Genomic DNA, 7,427 nt, shown 5'->3' on the forward strand with positions numbered 1-7,427 from the left:
TGTAGTCTTAGGTTGCTTTTTTTCCATTCTAGCAGCCTTTGCAGTGCGACGGGCTAATCACGCCACTTGTGGCGTAAATGGCTGTTGTTGACTGCAGAATTTAAAGAGTGCAGCTGCTGAATTGCATGAATCTATATTATAATAGCCAAGTGGCCTCTGTGTGAGTGTGTGTATGTGTGGCTTTGATCACACAAAAAGCGGGATGAGAGCTAACATTTGCCCTTTGGTATGCTTATGTACGGTATTTTGGGTCAAGGATGAACGCTGCAAAAACAGAAAGTGATAGGACAATATTTTTGGAGAAATAGCAATTTTAGCTAACCAATAAACGGATGCTGTGCTGCAGTGCAACCATGGGATGTTCGGGGTTTTTTGGTCTTAAATGTTGTTGTGGTTTATATTAGTTTAACAGTGTTGTTAGTAGGATACACCGATCTATAATTTTTCACTTCCAATTGATACCGATACCTGAATTTGGATATCTGCCGATACCGTACTTTTCCAATTCGATACTAGAGGTCTGTTTGCTTTAATATTATTATATTAGTAGTAGTATTAGTATTGTTGATTTTATATGAGGATTTTCTTAAAAGGAGACCTGAACGTTGAGCTACAATTTGCAAGAAGGTGTATCTAAGATGAAAGCCTAGATGTGATGTTTTGGTGAAAGAATGAAGTACTTTTTTTCTTTCTTTTTTTTATGGACTTTTATAGCCTTATTTTGTCGATTTAAAGAGAAAAGACAGCACTGCCCATTGCTCTCCCTTTCTCTCTCTGTGCCTGTCTCCCTCGCTCGCTCTCTCTCTGTCTCTCTTGCTCGCGCTCTCTCTTTATCTCTCACTCGCTTTCTCTCTCCCTCCGTCTCTCGCTCGTGCTTTCTCTCTCGCTGTTTTCTTGCTACGTAAACCTCGAACTTTTTTGGAAACACGAAGCCTTTCAACTGTAAAATAAATATCAGCAACCTGCAGGATTTTAATGGAGATTTTTTTTTTTTTTCCCCCTTTCAGTGGACAGAATCTCTGATCGGCGGCTTCTCCTCGGCTGCACGCTGAGCTGGCGTTTACAGCCTCAGGACAGTGAAGCGGTAACTTTTTAGCACACATTTTTCAGCAACAATTCAGTTAATTTTTTGGAAAATCCATGCTTGACAAACAAACAGTTTGAAGCTGATAGCCGGGCAGAAATTTGCCACTAACCACAGCTAGAACACTGTGGAAGAGAGCTCTCTCAAACAGTCTCAGCTTCAGGAAAACCTCCCCCCTCCTCCTCCCCGTCGGCAGTAAACAAGCAGAGAGCAAACAGCAGTTGAGAAGATTCACAGTGGCTCTTTCCGGTATCGGAAAATGTCGTGGGTTGGATCGGTATTTCCGATATGTGAATTACGTCGGTATCTGAACCTGATATCAAGCCGGTGATCAGATCGGTCCCATCCCTAATTGTTATTGATTTATTGTCTTTTTGTAGGTCAATGGTTTGTCAGTTTAGATAAGATTCATGTTGCTCTTACCATGAGTGACTTAAGTTTCATGTGGGTGCCATGAGTGAAATCATGGTTTTAATGTGTTCAGCCACTGTCTGTGTGTGTCAAATTAAAACCACCTACTTAAAGCAGCTGTGTGTGTGTGCATGCTGCTAAGTACTTTCTGGACTCGCGCCATTCCAGCAGTGGGTGGTAAGTCATCTTTATATTAAAAGCGTGAGTGTGGTGAGTGATTTTAAGTTCAATGTAAATACATAATGTAATTGTAAATATGTTAAAAATATATGGATGACAAGAAGTGAGACACTTATTCATTGTGTCCATTCAAAATCAAATGACAAATAAAAGTAATAATAAAATAACAGTGTATATGATACCAAGAACCCTAAACAATTTATAACCGCATGAAGACAGTAAATTAACATTAAAAAAATTTATATAACAGGAAATAAAAGGGTTGAGTTCTTCTAAAAATTGTTTTTGAGGTCTAAGGTTCTAAAAGCATTCTGGACTTGGACACCATGCCAACTCATTATACAAGCTTTGCTAATTATTACCACCCTTTTCACAAAATTGTCAGCTACCTAGTTTATAATACTACCCAATCTAGAGCCCAATGGATCCCCATGGGCAACACACTACTTTCTAGTAGTATCTGTAATTTTTTTTTGGACTTCTCCCTTTCTGCTTGGGTCACCACAGTGGATCCAGCAGGCCCTTCCTGATTTAGATTCACATTACATGTGAGAATGGGTGTGGTGGGCTTGAACCAGAACCTTCTGTTTTAAAGGGAGTGCACAAGATATAAATTGCTTTGCATGATATGCAAAGTTTATTTCCTGTTCTCTTTGCTTGCTGTCTTGCAAAGTTTATTTCCTGTTTATTGTTGATGTCTTACCAGTTTCCTGTCATCATCTTTGTTTCCTCAGGTGTTTGATAACTATGCAGTGACGGTGATGATCGGCGGTGAGCCATACACTCTGGGACTGTTGACACTGCGGGTAAGAATGAAGAACATGTAAGTGCGGACTGCAAGAATTTTGATCGTCACTGCCTCAGTATTTGTTTTCTCTGTGCGGTCTCCCCCTACAGGTCAGGAGGGACTACGACAGGCTACGACCCTCTCAGTTACCCTCAGACAGATGTCTTCCTCGTCTGCTTCTCTGTCGTGTCGCCCCTAGTCCTTCGAGAACGTCAAAGAGAAGGTTGCGAAGTACAGTACCTCATAATATTCACCTTGCCACTTGATCTATGAGCAAGCTTTAATCTCCGGCCTGCTGGATCATGTCCTGATGATCGTAGTTCTCCAGAGACTCGATAATCCATCCATCAGACCACAAACCTCTGTGACAGAAATGTCCAAATGTTTTGGTCTTCAGAAATCCATTGTAGAACCAGATGGTGCATCTAAAGCTTCTCTGCCTTCACAGTGGGTACCAGAGATTACACACCATTGCCAAACGCCCGTTCCTGCTGGTCGGGACCCAGGTGGATCTTAGAGATGACAGCAATACTTTGGAGAAGCTAGCTAAGAACAAACAGCGGGCCCTGACCACTGAGAGCGGAGACAAACTGGCCCGCGACCTCAAAGCTGTCAAATACGTGGAGTGTTCAGCTCTAACTCAGGTAATTAAAAAAAAAAAAACTCAACTGCTGATGGTTGGCTGAGATTTTACTGTTCCCTGACACAAAGTGGGAAGGGCGGTTCTGGAATGAGTACAGTGTGTTTATCCGGGAACCCGTACAGGAGAAGCTACAACGCAAACTGCCAAGAAGAGTTACAGTCCTGGTCAGCCCAACAGTTTACATCTGGAATTTAAAATATGTTCATAAATAAATGTGAATTAACCAATTCTCTATAATTAGAATAGCCTGACTATAAACAGTGATAGATGTGTGAGGCTCTCTGCATCTGTAAGCAGCAAAGGTGGGCCTCTCATCATAGTGGTCTTCTCTGTGCATAAACTGCTTCCAAAAACTAGAGCGCGCACTTCCTAGGTTATCCGTTACGACAAATGACCATGAAAAAAGCCGTATTATCTAATATATAAAGCTGACCATGTGGGTGTTCGCTATGCACAGCCACAGTAATTAAGCAATCCACACCAAACTTGGTATGGTGACTGTGGGCACCAAAGAGGAGGTCAGTGAGGCCCTTAGGTTGAAAGAGTGTGTGTGAACACACACAGAGATAGCCTTATTTATTAGATCATGACCTGCTCAATTGAGCCCTTATTTTCACAGTACACATGGTACTCAGGTCAGGTAGCAAGCATGACACTTTACTTACTGCTTAGTAACAGCTGGCTAGGGTGCACTTTAATTACAATCTGAATGGGCCAGCGTGCTCCGTGTGCAAGTTAAGGTGTGTGTTTTTTCAGTTAAAATGTACTTGCTGTGTACGGCATGCCAGGGCATTGCCGTGATATGACATACTGTCACCTTTTATCATCATTCACTTGAGTCTCTTGAATGTCGCAAATTGCTTGATGAAAATTAATGAATACTACATACACACAATGCAATGTAATTTACTACACCTCAACTACAGTGACATGAGATATACAATGACATGGCTAAAATTCTTCCCTATTATCCGTGTGGAGAACGGGTAACTCAGCTAGTTGCATATTTTGTAATAAAATGCTCAGAAAGGAGCCAGTCAGCCATACTAACATTAGCCATTTGCAGAGAAGCTTGAATCTTCGACTGGACTGGGTTGCTTGACACGAAGACGTTTCGCTTCTAATCTCAGAAGCTTCCTCAGCTAAATTTCTTGCTCTGGTAGTCTGACTTCTGTCTTGACTCTTGTAGAGAAGAACAAACAGAAGCCAGCAAAAGCTGGAGTTTTAAACCCAACAAGACCCCTCCTACTGAGAGGCAGACTGCTGTTGGCAGTGACTCAAGGTGTTAACAGGTTTAAAGTAAACTGGGATTTTGTGCTGTCTGAAGATCCTCTGTAGTTTTTTCCCTACTCCTGCTAAATAAGGGAGAGACACTCCTCTTCTTCTTGGCTCCGTCTCCTGTCTGTCTGGCCTCCTAGTTCTTTGGGACAGAAATAGTTGAGATAGAAATTAGTTCACCCTAAGGACAGGATCCCTAGTTACAAACAGAGCAGTGTAGTGTATTCTATCAGATGTCATGAACACTACATAGGTGAGACGAAGCAGCCGTTGCACAAAAGGCTATACCAGCACCGCAGAGAGGGCGCCGGTGGACCTCAGTCTGCAGTTCATCTTCACCTTAAAGACACTAACCACACGATTGAGGACAAGGAAGTTAAAATCTTAGTCAGAGAAAAGAAATGGTTTGAGAGGGGAGTGAAGGAAGCAGTGTATGTGAAACAGTCGAAACCCAGCCTTAACTGGGGAGGGGGTCTAAGACGCGCTTTGTCCACTGTTTACAATGTGGTACTCAGGTCAAAGTAGTTTCACTCTTTTGTTCATGGTAATGAGTCATTCACATCGTCAGGAGAGGCGTCAGTCCCATTGTTAGGAGGAACAACTGCCCTGTCATTAGGAAGGTGCTAACTAGAGTACAGTAGGTGCTAATTAAAGCAATTGTTAGTCACTGCCATTAGCAGTCTGCCTTTCGGTAGGAGGGGTCTTGTTAGGTTTAAAACTCCAGCTTTTGCTGGCTTCTCTTTGTTCTCTACAAGAGTCAAGACAGAAGTCGGACTACCAGAGCAAGAAATTTAGCTGAGGAAGCTTCTGCAATTAGAAGCGAAACGCCCTCTCATCAAGCAACCCAGTCCAGTCGAAGATTCAAGCTTCTCTACTATGGAAACCACCTGGACAACTGAGAGCCTTCACAGAAATATTAGCCATTAGCCTTGTGCTATGTGATGCTAACAGCTTTCAAAAGGTGATGGTTTCAAGACACGTAAGCAATTTAAATCCAGTGTTCCCACAGTTACTTTGAAAAAGTAATCCAGTTACTGATTACTCCTTGAAACGGTAACTTGGTTACTTTACTGATTACTCAGTTTTAAAAGTAAATAAGTTAGATTACTAGTTACTTTATTAGTTACCTTCAGCAGCATCCGCCATTCTGAGAATAAAGTTCACATTTAGAACTTAATAAAAAAGCTGTTTTTTCTTTTTTGTTATCTCTTGATCACAAGCCTCCTTTAGATGTGCATACTGCCACCTACTGTATCGGAGTGTATGGAATCATGCCATTAATTCTAAAGGGTCTTTCATACCGAGCACGCAAACGCGGCGACCATCGCTCTAAAACCCATTATTTTCAATGAGAAGCTTTGCACAAATGACGCATTGTGGTGTGACGTGCAGAACGCGAGCTTGTGCGGTGCTCCACTGTGAGCGTACTGTTGCTTGATGTCATACTCACCGCTGCCAAAGTTCAACCCAATCCAGGTTTCACCGCTGCCCGCTGATTGTGTGTCCAATAGAATGAAACAGAGTTTGCAGCTAGCTAGACCAGCCACTGACATCACGGCCCACTCTACTCTGATTGGCTGTCACCCCCCGCCCCTCAGAGAAAAATGGAACAGAATTAAATGGAATGTGGCTTTTTATCCTCTTAAAATACCTCTAAAAATTGGTCAGGATTAGCCATTTTTGAACTTGTCCAAGGTCTGTGTCCTGGACCAATGCTGAGCACGGATGGACCGACACAAAGTCTTAGCGATACCCGATGGCCATCTTTGATGACCTTGAGTAAAAATCATTTATTTTATGAAAGCTGAAAGTATATTTCTGTCATTATTTTCTTAGTCACAGTGGTCCCAGGAGTCACCGCAGCTGTCCATCGTCTATTCAGCATTCTGCTCGCGACGAAAATAATAACCCTTAATGATCCACTAAGACAAAAAAAATTATGTTAAGATACACTGTCCGGGCTGCTGATGAGAACATCAACAGCCCAGTGGCTGTTGTCTAAAATACATTGGAGTGTTGTCTCTTGCTACTATAATCTTGATATTTACACAGCAGTTTTCTAAAGGAAATCCTTACAAATGTTGGGGGGGGGGGGGGTCTTTTTACCAATGACTGCAGTGTGTCTATTAAAGATTAATTTATATGTTCTACAGTCACATTTCATTAACTTTTGATGGTTATTTGTCAGCACATGTAGTCATGTGACATAAACCTCATGACATCATTTTTTAATTTAGTAATTTCAACTTTTATTTACTACTTCGTTGACTATGTGATTGCTTTTGATGTTGTAATCAGGACAGAGTAATTACTAAAATATGAATTTGACTATAGTGATTATGAATACTTTGACATTATGCACAATAGGAACTGGGCTTCTACTTGTGCAAGTCTCTTATTGGCTGAACCTTGACTTCTTGGGCATGTTCAATGATTCATTCATTGAATATGAAAATATGAAAGGAAACTACTGCTTTTTCAAATAATAAAATAGTTGCTCTTTAAAGAGCCTTTGTTTTATTTAGAAGAGCAGCAACAGGTGTGAGTTTTCAGAGACAACAGGTGAGCTGGACCCTCAGGATATTTAATCAGATGAAGGTCTCCTCTACAGCTTCAACCTCTTGGTGGAGTTTTTGGTGACACTTTCCTCACATTTTGAAGAGCAAAGATATGCTCTTCTTCCACTTGGACTTCAGCTGTTGGTGATCAGCTCCATCACTGGAAGTGTTCGAAGTGCATCTGTATTTACAAGGTTCTCTGCACAGCAAAGGTTGAAACAAATTCTTCACTTATTCCTGATGTGGGACAAGTGAAGAAATATATTTCTTAAAATATAAAGAAACATGAAACAGTGCTGTGCTATTTTCTTTAAGGTCTGATTACTAGATAGTTAAAAAAAAATCTAAGTTATTTAAAGTTTAGACTGTTCTTGTAGTCAGAGCAGTAACCATTAAAAAAAACTATTGTGTGGATTTATTTGTTAAAAAAATAAAAATAGATCGAACAGTTTACAATTATAAAACATTCAGTCAGCTTGACTGTTT

At 41.1% G+C, this 7,427-nt stretch overlaps 1 protein-coding gene across 1 annotated transcript in view; it reads left to right on the forward strand.

Moving 5' to 3' along the window:
- The window catches only part of LOC117501335 (cell division control protein 42 homolog), an 80,651-nt gene that overhangs the window by 29,057 nt on the left and 44,167 nt on the right, over positions 1–7,427 (forward strand). The gene's annotated exons all lie outside the window — the stretch shown is intronic.

Source organism: Thalassophryne amazonica, chromosome 20 (assembly GCF_902500255.1).
Source record: "Thalassophryne amazonica chromosome 20, fThaAma1.1, whole genome shotgun sequence".
NCBI classification, from domain to species: Eukaryota; Metazoa; Chordata; class Actinopteri; order Batrachoidiformes; family Batrachoididae; genus Thalassophryne; species Thalassophryne amazonica.